This window comes from Bombyx mandarina, chromosome 06, assembly GCF_030267445.1.
Source record: "Bombyx mandarina strain Sakado chromosome 06, ASM3026744v2".
NCBI classification, from domain to species: domain Eukaryota; kingdom Metazoa; phylum Arthropoda; class Insecta; order Lepidoptera; family Bombycidae; genus Bombyx; species Bombyx mandarina.
Genome location: NC_143213.1, coordinates 11824466 through 11838248, shown reverse-complemented (window position 1 = coordinate 11838248; position 13783 = coordinate 11824466). Strand labels below are relative to the sequence as shown.

The following is a 13783-nucleotide window of genomic DNA, read 5'->3' as shown; positions in this document are numbered from 1 at the left end:
CGCAGCACGAACGAGGTCCATGTCAATATCGGCGGCTGCCTTAATCAAGGATGTCTTGAGTGACTCCAAATTGGGATGAGGCTTTGAGCACGCCTTTTCCTCCAAGTGTTGCCATATCTTGTAATCTAACGGATTCAAATCTGGACTGGAGGAGGGCCAGTCTTCGTGCCGGATGAAGTCGATTTCACGCGCCGCCAGCCAGTCTTGAGTGCTCTTCGCTCTATGAGCTGGCGCCGAATCTTGTTGGAATACCCAGTGCCTGTTATTGAACATGGTATGAGAAACAGGTTCCACAAGGTTCGTCAGGACTGTATTTTGATACACAACTGCATTCGTTTTTACACCTTTCTCACAAAAATGTACCTCTGTTAAGCCCCAATAAGAAACTCCCAACCATACCATGAGCGAGGATGGAAAATGACCTCGTTGGACACGCGGAATACGGTTGCTTGCTTCTTCACTACTGTGTGCGTACACCTTATCATTTTGTTTGTTGTAGCTCTCTTCTACGGTAAAAATTTTTTCATCCGAAAAAAGAATTTCCCAATATTTTTTTCCCGCGTACCGCTTCAACAAAGCGCGGCATCTCTTCAGTCTCAGGTCCATTAGACGAGCATTCAAACGATGTCCTGTTTTTCTTCGATATGCCCGAAGCCCTAAGTCTTCATTTAACACTCTTTTCACCGTGGTTCTGCTTAACCCCATCTGAAGGGCCAACAGTTTCTGCTTACGTTTGGGATTTCTTTGAATTCGCGCCTTCACAGCTTTTATCACTGCTGGAGTCCTAACAGACCGAGGGCGACCACTTCTTGACCTGTCATCTACACTAGAGTCTTCATTGTATCGTTTGATGGTACGATAAACGAATCTTTTGGTTATATTCAAATTTTTCAGTATGTTAAAAATTTGAATTGGCGCGTAACCGCAACGATGCAACACAATAACTGCAACACGGTCTTCTTTAAGCGTCCACTCCATATTTAAAAATGAGTAAAATTCTAAAAGTATACATTTTTATTTTCATGAGCAATTCGAAATTCGAATTCAATAACCTTTTTTGTGGCCAGCATTCTAAAAGAAAAGTTTTTACTGTGTGACAATACTTATGACCTGACTAGGTATATATAAAATACCTCGTAGCCCTCAATAAGCAGGTCACGATCTTCGGTTCACGAGTGGTGAGTTTCCTATAGACTTAATCGTGGGCGTTTTTAGTATAATATTAATATACTTACTAACTATACTTGACACCTTAGAACTTATATTTCAAGGTGGGTGGCGCATTTACGTTGTAGATGTCTATGGACTCCAGCAACCACTTAGCATTAGGTGGGCTGTGAGCTCGTCTACCCATAAAAGCAATAAAAAAAACACTAGGTTCTACCTAACTAACTAACTAACTTATTGATAAGTAATTTAAAATAAACTTTAATATTAAGCTTCTACGATGGGATTTTTTTATGCGGTAAATCAATGTAATTGTCATCTTAACCTTTTAGTTTTCTTAAAATTGTGATAAATTAAGAAAAAGACCATTTTATCATTGACAAACTTTAGATCACTCAAATCACGTGAATTTCCATTCTGACTTAATCCAATTAATTAAAATTGTAATCTTAGTGACGACCTAAATTTATTACAAATGTATGGCTGATAAAAACGCTTACTATACCAAACATAACCACGTACTACATTAGTCACTGCTAAAATTTAAATATAATTTGGAAGGCGTAAAAGTCCATTCAAAAACTTGGCGAAAATTTACCTCAGTTACACCTATCTCAGAAATCCAGAAAATGAAAGTACCCAGCATCAGATTATACCTCTGAAACGTATCAACGAAGGCCTTCATGAAGAGGGTAAGGTAATGAGGTTATACATTTGCGAGGCGAATTAAGTTTCGGCGGAGAATTTTAATTTCGAAATTTAACCTACCTGTTCTAATCAAATTAATTTGGTAAATGTCTTTTGTGTTGCTATCGTGTTCTTAATCTTTTATTATATGGAACAATAGTTGACAACATTATAATTAAGAGTTGATTGATTCTTTCTTTTATCGATTCTTTGCGTTAAGATTTTCTAATTTGCTTTATTTTCAAAAATATGGTTACCGATTTCTCCTCTTAAAATTTTATAAGTAATCGTAGAGAGCGAAGCTACTAAATATAGTTTTTTTAATACCGATTGTCTATTTTTCTCCGTAATTAAAGATAAATCCGATATTTGGATATATAAAGTGATTAACGGCTATTTCGCCCTTAAAACCCGACCAAACCCCGAGACCTGCTTTTCTGCCGTGATTGATTCATGGCAGAAACAAGTGGATCGGTGGTGTACAGGCCGCCTAAGGGACCCTGATAGGAATTAGTTGAGAAAAGTAAAAGTTAAGCAGAAACATAACGCTAGGGTACAACGAACGGTCGATGGAGCAGTAATATTTGTGGATTGAAGAGACAGAATCCCATCAGGTTAATAACATTTATAATGTAAGATCTTTGGGCCTATAAGATACACACTAAAACCGACTGGATTTCGGCTTATTCGGATTACGATAGTTAACACAAGACTTAGACAATTTCGATCGATGTGGATCGCTCTATCTATACTGTATACTGAATGCTAACCACTTGCCAACTGGCAGGATTATCGAGTGCGAACGTAATAAATTTTGGCTTTGATGCGGGCATCCTCTTACGGAGTATTCAGAACATATGTTTTTTTAACAATTTTAGTTTTTAATGTATCCGATTACGATTTTCTTTAATTGATCGATCCATTATCCTTCATGTCGTAAACTGTAAACTTACAAATCAAATTAATAGCTGCAATTTCTACGTATTGTATAAAGAAGGTTGGACTATCTTCAGAGTAATTTCTGATCCTAAAAATTAATACAAGAAAATATCTAATTATTTTACATAACAAAATATTGGTCAATTTATTATTAGCTTCGGCGGGTAGGCGGATAGTGTGACTACTTAAGACGGACCGAGACATTACTGTTCAGATTGAGAAAAGCCATTCTCCGTTGCCTATTTAAATTCATGCTAAAATATTCGATTAAATCAAATTCGATCACATTGTACAACAGCTTGTATGTACCTAATGGAAACCGTAATAGCGATGAAATGTGCTTGTTCCTGATGTCAATTCTAAACCTAAAAGTATAATGCTCTTCAAAATGTACTTTTAAATTGTAAAATCTGACAAGTAATCATTTAGAAGTTTAACTGTCTAAAATGTGCTTAGACTTCAAAACTAGTTTTGCTTGAAACCTTTACAATACTCTCATGAACTTTTGAATTATAAAAAAAACGTTCGAAAACCAATTCATCTAATTGTTCCAGGTAATGCTATTAATTCTCTAATTGTTATTTAAGGTATTTATGGCGCGTATTCAGTTGTCACGATACAATGGCATTTACGACCTTCAGACAACGCCGCGACGCAGGTGACCAAAACGTTTAGTAAAAGCGCATCATAAATTTTTATCGTTCCAAAAAGAAAAAAAACTAAAAGCATTTTTTTTAAAAAAAGATCGATATGTTGATACAACAGATTTTTCTTCTTCGATCCAAATATTGATTCCTGTACTTTTACTTACGAATGAATTGTAGTTATTTATGCACACGTTTTGTGTCACTGTTTCATGAAATGTACGTATTCCCGGGGAACGTTTGCGTGATGGTTCCCGCTGGGCGCGACGTCGACTGGCGGCCGGGAACATCGGAGGCTGCGCGGAGCTCTTGGCTCCTGCCCCCGCCTTCATTCACCGAGGCCGGGCTCTAACAGCCGGACTTTTAATGCGGCATGTGCTCTTTCCACGGGGAACATGGGTCGCCGTGTCAGCATTGCCGATTCAAGATCAGATGCGAAAGGATTTATTATTTCGCCGTAATTAGTATGTATCGGGTGTGCGAGACTTATTCAATGTTCACCATTGATTTAGGATTTTTACTGGGCGGGACGTGTAGCGATGTTACATGATGAAAGATTGTATCAAAAGAGTCGCATCGTGGAGTGGTCCAGGGGGAAAGCGACACAGAGGTAAACCTCACACAAGATGGCAGGATGACATCACAAGGACAGCGGGCCCAAACTGGATACAGGTGGCCCAGAACAGGGAACATATTTTTTTTTCGTTGAAGGAGGCCTCTACTCCAGAGGGTTCTTGTAATTAAGTAACAAAAAGAGTATATATTTATAATATTTAAAAGATTTTTTAAATGTAACTACTGCTATTATTGGTTGCAAGAAATATATATCGACTTTTATTTATATTACTTCATTTTTATTCATTGGTTTACGAATGATGTATGTATTTCAGAAGCAATCATATTTTGTTACGATATGTACATTTTCAGTTTTAGAAAAGAAGACTAAATTCTCACAGAATTCTTCGTTATAATATTTCTACTATATTATCGCGTATAACGTGCACAAACCAAAACCATTAACGTTCCTATCACCCCTTAATTATGTCGGCAATGTGTGAATGATTTTTATCTCTCTTTAATACGAACAAATATTAGCTTTGTTATCTTGTCCTCAACCCACATCATACATTACTTTTGACTCGAATGTACACAGTCTTACTTTTATTATCATTATTATACCTTAAAAAGTGAGTACCAGAAAATAGGCAATTTTTTGCGTAAAAAAGTAAACACATATTGTAGGAATAGATTTTGTAGTCGTCGTGGCCTAAAGGATAAGACGTCCAGTGCATTCGTGTTGAGCGATACACCGGTGTTCGAATCCCAGGCGGGTACCAATTTTTCTAATGAAATACGTGCTCAACAAATGTTCTCGATCGACTTCCACGGTTAAGGAATAACATCGTGTAATAAAAATCAAACCAGCAAATTTTAATTTGCGTAATTACTGGTGGTAGGACCTCTTGTGAGTCCGCGCGGGTAGGTACCATCACCCCGCCAATTTCTGCCCTGAAGCAGTAATGCCTTTCGGTTTGATGGGTGGGGCAGTCGTTGTAACTATACTTGAGACCTTAGAACTTATCTCAAGGTGGGTGGCGCATTTACGTCGTAGATGCCTATGGACTCCAGTAACCACTTAACACCAGGTGGGCTGTGAGCTCGTCCACCCGACCAACCAATAAAAAAAATATATTTATTACTATATGATTTTAAAAGTTTGATAAATAGAACTTGTTCAGAGATACCTAGTGGCCCCAGACTGGCCGAGTTTATTAGTCATTCAAGAAATACATTAATCACCTTCCAGTTTCATTACGTGACCGCCTCCACGCTACCATATTTTACATTCACAACAATTAAAAGTGGATAAAAACTGAAATGGAAGATTCTATTACATTCCTATTCCAGATTTGTGTATCTACCACCTATACTTACTAATATATTATAATATAATAATACATACTATTATATTATACAAATGGTTTCAAAAATACGAATACACGAAAAGCTAATTTTTAAAGCATGTAAAAAGGAATGTTAAAGCATGTAAAAACCATACAAAGCATCAACACAATATTGTAGTTTCAACTGAAAAATGCGCTGTCATGTTTTTCATTCCAAAAAATGAACGCGACATAAAGCCATTGACTCGCCCCCGTGCTCAGTAAAAGGGACAAGAGAGCAAAAAAACTGACTGACACAACAGCTGCTGGACGTCTGAATTGAGAGAAAAATGACCGGACAAGCGAATCCAGAGATGTGGACCTAAAATAATGGCCAACAAACTCATGACATTTTACGAGGTCCTGTCTTATAAATCAAATTTTCGTTGTCATAACGCAACGCAACTATGCAAATTGCGGAGCCAACGTTCAATGGATAGCCGAAAGGAGGTAAGCGAACTGGAAATAATTCAATTTTAGGGCCGATCAGACAGCTGGGGTGACTCGCTCCCAGATATGTTCACAAACAAAACAAACATAGAAGCCACGAAGCTTCGTCTCAAAACGTAGATTTAATACGCCTCATTTTGAATGTCACAAGTCATAAGTAGAATGAGGACGAAAATTATAATCCATTCCTTCAGTGTGCTTGTCCCACTCTCTTTTATTCAATTTTCTTACTACCAATTTAAATCAGATTAAGGTGCTAGGAAAAAACTTCAAGACTTAACTGATTATATTTTTTTTAAACCTGGCTCATGGGATTAGTGTGTTGTTACATGTAGATTCGACTATCATTATCCCGATAATTATCTCGGCACCCGGTTTGGTAGCGACAAGGTTCGACCAATGCCTTGAGAAGCTTTTACTATCCAAATGGGTTCAGGGCGTGATGTAGAAAGTAGACATTCTTGACAGGGCGCGTTTCGTGAAGAGATTTCTCACTTTGTAGCCCTTGTAGTGATTGATGGTCTCCTGGCTGAGCTTTTGCTCGCCCACCTGTCCTGGTGAAACTGGAAAGGCCTCCAGGCCACCAGTAATCTTTCAATCATAAAAAAGTGATTGATGGCTTATGTCGTAAAAACTGTCACCAGCGACAATTTATTATTTCTATTTAAGTTGTGTTTTTTAATCCCATGAAAATAACAATTAATGTAGATTTGGTAAAAGTTTCATAAATATATACACACACTACACATTTAAAAACTGGACAGTATCAATTCAAGATATTAATTAAGGTTTTGATTATTTTCGCTAAGGAATATGTACCTAAAGGTTGGGAGCTATATGACTAAGTGAAACTGTACTTATTATGTGATGTCACATTGTAGTACCACCATCAATATCTGAAAGACAAAAAGCCTTAGTACTAATACGTTGCAACAATAAAGAACGTAGGTATATCATCTAAACTATTCTAAACGGAGAAAGGTCTGGCCTTCGCCAACGAAGCAAGCTGGGTCGTAAAAAATAATTTCAACTTCTCTTGTAACTATTAGGGTTGCCCCGGGCTAAAATCGTTTCGTCTTATTCACAAAAATGTCACGCTTGTTAAAGAGAAATTCGGAGGACGAAACTTACATTTCGTACCTAATCTAGCGACGTTTCTGTGATAAGAATATTGTCTGTAGGTATGTCTTTTTTTTTGTAGATAATTTGATGATGTTACATTATCGAAGTTTTATGGTTGCTGTAACTGTTAGACCATGCCCCGACTACATTGATGGATCATGTATGGTAAGAAATACAGTGGGGAGATGGAGGGTGGGTGCGTATATCTTCTTGTGTACTTCCTTGACTCCCCCTTCTGCTGAAGGAGAGGGACTACGTGTCACCACTATTAATAATAAAAATGAGTTAAGGAATAACGATAAAAGCACGAAAAGAGACATAACGGCAGAACTAATCGATACCAGCTGACACGGTCGACTACCGCGACAATTAAAGGGAATAGTGAACAAAGTTAGATTTACAAACTAGGTGAAAACACTGTTACGCCGGTAAGAGTTTCGCCATCCTTCGCCGAATAGTCAAACGAATATCCAAGGATCTAGTAGCACCTAGAACGCTCGAGAAGTACAACGTCATCTATTGTCAGATAGCGGAAACAATATTAGAGATGTGTGGAATATTCTCGATAATTCTAGGGATGTGATATCAACTATAAAAGCGATGCAGAGATGGCACGCAGTCAGTTTGCGGGCGGGTTCCCCTTCAGGGGCCTGCACTATCGCTCGCCGGTAAGGAGGATAAGCCCGCCCCTCCACGTAAAAGAGGGTGCTTATTACAGCCCCGCCAAGGGGCCTGACGCCGAGCTGCAGCCCTTTCCCCCCGGCCCCGTGGACTGTGCGGAACTGTGGAAGAGAGGGCTCCATCGAGACGAAAAAAAAAAAAAAAATCAAGGCGTCTACCACCACCGTTGGGGTGGAGCCCCCCCTGTTCCCGGGGGCTGCTTCTTCCTCTCGCCCGGGGGCCGGAAAGCGGTCTCCCCACCCAGCAAGCGCGAGTGCGACGCCGTCGACGTTGAGAGCCGGTTTGGGCCTCCGCCGCAATCTTTGCCGCGGGGACTCAACTGGATTGATCGGCCTTTCTCCTATGTTATGTTGTCTAATGATCATGTGTTATGTATTGTTATTAGTATATTATTATTGAAAAAAGAAAAAAAAATGTAATTCAATCTCAGAGCAATTGTTTTGACAATTTTAAAGTTAAAGTTTAGGTCATTGTTATTGCCATATTGGCTTGTGAGTGTCCTGGAAAGCTGATCTCGCATCGCCGGCGGCGTCGCGAACCCATCTCCCCCATTCCGTAGCTCATAGTGTAGCCGTTAAGATTAACATTGTCAAATTTAAAAAAAAAAAACCTCATTAATGCGGGACCCAAAATTCTTGGGTAACCAGGAATGAAAGAAAAAAAAAGAAAAAAAACAACAACCACACGGGGGACTGCGGACGGTCGGCGACGGCGGGAGGAGCGGCAGCGGCTGGGGAAGAACAAGAAGAGAGAAGAACGAAGAAACCATCTGGGGGTCGTCCATCCCTCCCTTACATCATGGGGGTAGTCCCGCCCCATCATCATCATCACTCCTACATCAAAAATCACTACCTACCGAACAGCATCACCTAATTATACCAGTCCATCACCTTTAAAAACGGCCAACTGGCAAAAACATCACCCCTGCCTCGTCAGGCACGGAGTCCAAGCCCAGGTAGAGGGGATTGCCCCGAGGCCCGATCCGTGCCTCCGCAAGGGGACACGAAGACCCAACGACACGCAGTCAGTTAGTAATCGGAGCTACTCGAAGCGAAACAGCGAACGGATCACCTGAAGCGAAGCGAATTGAGAATTTTAAAGTGCTTCCGAAATATTTTAAGTGTTCTAACAGCCTGGCCACGGGACATTCGCCGATACGAATATTCGCGCGGTGCGAACGGCGAAGCGTCTAGCGACTAAAATAAGAGCATATAAATGTACCTAACAAGCCACGCGCACCGGCGACCGGCGAAGCGACCGGCGAAATGTACCGAGCGAATCGCGCGGGCGACTTACGATGCGGCGGGCGAGCAAAACAAATGCATGAATAAGGACGGCGCAAGCCACGGAGTCGAGCGGTAGTCGCGGCGAATAGTGCAGTGATTAAATGAGTTTAGTTGTTTTCGCCGCGAAAAATGAACGCCGAAATTTTTATATTTTATATTTTTTATTAATTTTTTTTTTTTTTATACTCGTCGTGGCCGAACCGATAAGACGTCCGGTGTTGAGCGATGCACCGGTAGTCGAATATCAGGCGGGTACCAATTTTTGTAATGAAATACGTACTCAACAAATTTTAATGTTCACGATTGATTTCCACGGTGAAGGAATAACATCGTGTAATAAAAATGAAACCCTCAAAATTATAATTTGCGTAATTACTGGGGGTAGGACCTCTTGTGAGTCCGCGCGGGTGGGTACCACCACCCTGCCTGTTTCTGCCGTGAAGTAGTAATGCGTTTCGGTTTGAAGGGTGGGGCAGCCAATGTAACTATACTTGAGACCTTAGAACTTATATCTCAAGGTGGGTGGCGCATTTACGTTGGCTTCAGTAACCACTTAACACAAGGTGGACTGTGAGCTCATCCACCCATCTAAGCAATGAAAAAAAAATATAGCTGAAATACTAGCTAGACCAGCTATTTGGAAGTCTAGCCACCCAAAGTATTTCTCGTACTTCTTGTGGAATTCTCCATCTATAGGTATACTCCGATTCTTATTCAAATTATGTACTTCACAATCTTTTCCAAATAATAGGTCCTGAACCAAAAAACTATTAATTTGTAAGCAATATCGAGATAATTTCGATATAGACATTTCGCTGTCGACTTCCTTACTAGTCGCGGCGGCGAACGTGAGTGCCCGTGGCCTGCAAACGGTGCTGCGCGAATGGTCGCCTCGTCCACCGCTTCGCTGTTCGCACCGCCGATCCCCGTGGCCAGGCCGTAAGAGTTGAATACTGTTTTAAGTTGTACTTTGGTGGAACATTTATTTATGCCGAACCCCAGCGCGTAACAATATCAACAGTAGTTGTACTACTACTACGGACGAATGAAAAGTATGTAGCGATGTAATACTATTTTCTGTTAAAAAGCATCACTAACTTATTTCACGTTAATCGAAAAATTTACAAAACATTATGTTTATTTAAGGAAAGCAAATTTAAAATTCAGATTCCGATATTAGTTTGTACAGCCCTGTTTACGAACTACAATTTGATATGAACATAGTGGAAGGATTTCATCTGTATGATAATTTGTAGAACTCCCAAACTAAAATTCGGATGGAAGACAAGATCAATTCTAGATTTATTGGCTGCCTTACGTAAAATATGAACGTCTTCGGTGAGAAACCTCCGGAAAACGCTGAAATAATATAGATGTAACGTAATAGATTGTTTTGATCGATCGAAGTATCGAAACTCGAGACAATAATGTGATTACATATTGTTCAGACGGGGGTCAGTGTCTGGCGTAAAACATAAACGTATTAGTATGATGTTCGATAACATAAATACTCAGATCTTCAACAAAAGGCCACATAAAATTTGCAAACAAAACGTTAAGTGGCCCTTTTAAAACAACATCAAAGATAATGTTCACAATTCGTTTTTGTCGGTTACAGGATTTCGCAATGTTATTGATTTTTCATAAAGTTTAATAAGCAATTGTGAACTAAGCCTTATTTTTTGCCTTCTAATGAAGGTTTTGTACATTTTTTAAAATCGAAAGATGAGTGGTGAAATATGATTTTTTAAGCGATTATCATATTATTATTTTATAATATCCACCTTTCTGCTGTGAGTCAATCATGCGTTCCAATTTGCGTTATACGAAACAATTGAGAGTTAAAGCCACAGAAATACATTATTTCTGTGTGTTAAACCTCATGTCACAACGTGCGTTTACAGAGTCAAAGAAGGAGGGACCAGTAATGACGTAACGTACATTTAAGTGATAATGATAGGGCCTCCTAGAGCTGTTACCACATCCGTGTCATCCTCCTGTAATGGTCTAATGACGTGGTTCTTTTGTACCAAAGCACAAGTGCAGCTCACAAACCTTTCTATTTCTGCAAAAATACAGAATTAAGTGTATTTACAATACGTCCTACAAGAAATTAAGCAATCAATTCATTTCGCGAGTTTGATTTTTATTACATGATCTTTACAGTAAAAGTCGTTCGTGAACAGGGAATAAATACGTATTACTTTGAAAAAAAAATATTGTATTTGCCAGCGGGGTTTGAATACAGGTATCGCTTTATACGAATGTACAGCGCGCCTTATTCTTCTTCGACTTCGAAACAAATAACGAATTCAATTTGTAGTACAATTTCTTTAATATTCAAGATTTACGTGTTTTCATTATCCTTAAAATGGATTTTTTTAAGCAATCTGTCTCAAATTTTTGGGTCATTAATTATTCAATGTCGAAATTAAGTTTATTTTATGACTATTGACAAATATTGACGTGTAGCTGGACTTTTCAAATAATTTTCATCAAGTTTTTTTAAAGTAATGGAATTATATTCTGGATCGGATACATTTTCTTCTTCTACAGAAAGTTATGGTTTCTAATCGCGAAGACATTCTTTTGGGTTTTTTTCTCTTTCTTCGTTGAATATGATGCCCGCCATATGTATGGCGTGATAAATCGGCTATATCTTGTCTAAGACATAACAAAAATATCCCTTGCGTTTTTACTATTTTATTTTATTTCAAAATCATTAAAATTGGTAGAACTTAATTTGAAGCAATCATGAAATTTAAGTATTCATATCCCAATTTATTTCTTCAGACGGAAACATTGTTTTCTTGATCCGAGAAAGTTGAATTATCATATTTATAGCCGGTCGTCAAGATCACGTCTCCGAAAAAGTATGGCTTTACTCTAGGGTATGAGGTAAATTTTAAGAAACAATATTACACCTAGCGGAAAAATCTATTTTTAATATCCTAATAGTATAATATAAGGCAATCTTGTTGCCAATATATTTTTTGTGTAACTAGTCCGAAACTTGGCATGAGATTCACACGCCGAAGGGGCACGGTGTATGACGAGGGACCTCTGTAAACGTCTACTAAATGACATCTCCGCACAGTCGTCCTATTGTCGGATCCCCACCCGAGACGTACTCCGGTAGAATCACTGCGGTCGATCCTGCAAGCAAACGCGCGGCCCTCACCACAGATACCTGACCGGCGGAATCGTCCAGCCGCCTAGACAGTGCCACTAATTCTAGGATACCTCGCTGAGCTAATCTACCGGGTCAGATGGCACGACTCCACCGTCCGGTCGCTCTTTAGTTTCAAAGGTGTAGCAAAAATGGGCCGAAATGGAGCCTAGGAAATATAGGCTACGTGCGTTTGCCCCGTCATATCCCCTTCGCAGCTACGATGGTGACACTCCATCGCCGGCTCTCTCCCGGCAGTTCAGCATTGTTTATTTTCAGACCATTTTCAAATCAAACGTTTTTGGGCAGACATTTTATGTTCTAGAATATCTAGAAGGTTGGTTACGGATTTGTGTACATTGTAATAACTGCCGTTGAGTCAAATGGTAAACACCTACTCATGCATAATGTGGTTTCCAATTAGGCGGTTTATTTATTTATTAAAAAATTTATTTTTTCATCGAGAAACTGGTACCAGGACCACAAAACATTGTAATTACCGATTTTCTACTTGAACTAACCTGTTACAGAACGTTATTACGTTTAGAGATTTAGTTAGAGTGTGGATTTATTTCATTCGATTTCGAATAAATATACACCTAGATCAACTTTAATAAAAACAAAAAAAAACTCCCGATGTATTTTTCACTCTGTTAGCTTTGGCCAAGTGCAAGGTACTTACTTGTTTTAAAGAAACCAAGAGTCACTTCACATTTTTGGCATGATGAAGTAGGCTTTCATGTTGAGTGAGATATTTTTATGAATTACTTTTACGTACGGAATTTCATCTTATCATATTTCAAAAACATATTTTTTTTGTAATTATTGTTTGTTAGTAACTGAATATTGTAAATAATTTCAAATTCAGACTGACAAAATTTTTATTTTCACTCAATTAAAGATGTTTGCCGTGAATGAAACATTATCCATCAGCTCGTCACCTTTGCCAGTAACAATACGGGACAAAAAAAAAAGTGTGCAATTCACACATGGTAGAAGTGAAACCTTCCAAAATTAAAATACAATTATCCTAAACGTCTTAAGTATATGTAAAATTTTGTCATTAGTAAATAATTGTAAGGTAGCGCCCTCTGTGAATTGATATTTTAATTTCACGTATAATCCTAAATTAAAATTCACTACAAGAGATTTCATACACACGTTAGTATTAAAAAATCTCACAGATGGCGCTGTATTAAATAGTATGTATATTTCTGTCTCATTCTTTGCTGGCTTCATCCTACACATTTTTGTATTTGTGTCTCTTACCTGTCGTTTTTTCCGTTGCATCCGGTTTGAAATCACAACGATTCTAAAGAAGTTTTCACTTCAAAAAACTGAATACAAACGACCCTACAAGAATACGAGTTTCAGATATAATTTGCCTTAAACTCCTATCTCCCTTTTCCTTTTAAGATGAAGTCTGTGCCTTGCGTCTTTATGTTTCATTTATCTTTTCAAGTTGTCATGTACAGAGATTTTGTCGTGCCATCTTCCATACAATGCATTTATTTTGGTATTCCACCAATTTGAAATTAACAAAATTCAATTTTAAAAAAATACCTGGTCATCTAAATTATGTATCTCCCGTAAATTTTTAACACAACGAAGATATTTATATTAAAATATTAATTACTATATAAACAAATTAAAAATAAGTCTAACAATAATAGTTCCAAAGCTCATTAAGAACTT

The 13783-nt window shown here is 38.4% G+C and overlaps 1 protein-coding gene and 1 long non-coding RNA gene across 8 annotated transcripts in view; both read right to left on the bottom strand.

Moving 5' to 3' along the window:
- LOC149502845 (uncharacterized) overlaps positions 1-3951 on the bottom strand; it is a 34067-nt gene extending 30116 nt beyond the window's left edge. Inside the window, exon 1 of the long non-coding RNA XR_016323261.1 lies at positions 3605-3951. This is a non-coding gene — a long non-coding RNA (uncharacterized LOC149502845). The remainder of the gene's footprint in view (positions 1-3604) is intronic.
- Positions 1-13783, bottom strand: part of LOC114252949 (peripheral plasma membrane protein CASK) — a 250090-nt gene that overhangs the window by 187762 nt on the left and 48545 nt on the right. The gene's annotated exons all lie outside the window — the stretch shown is intronic.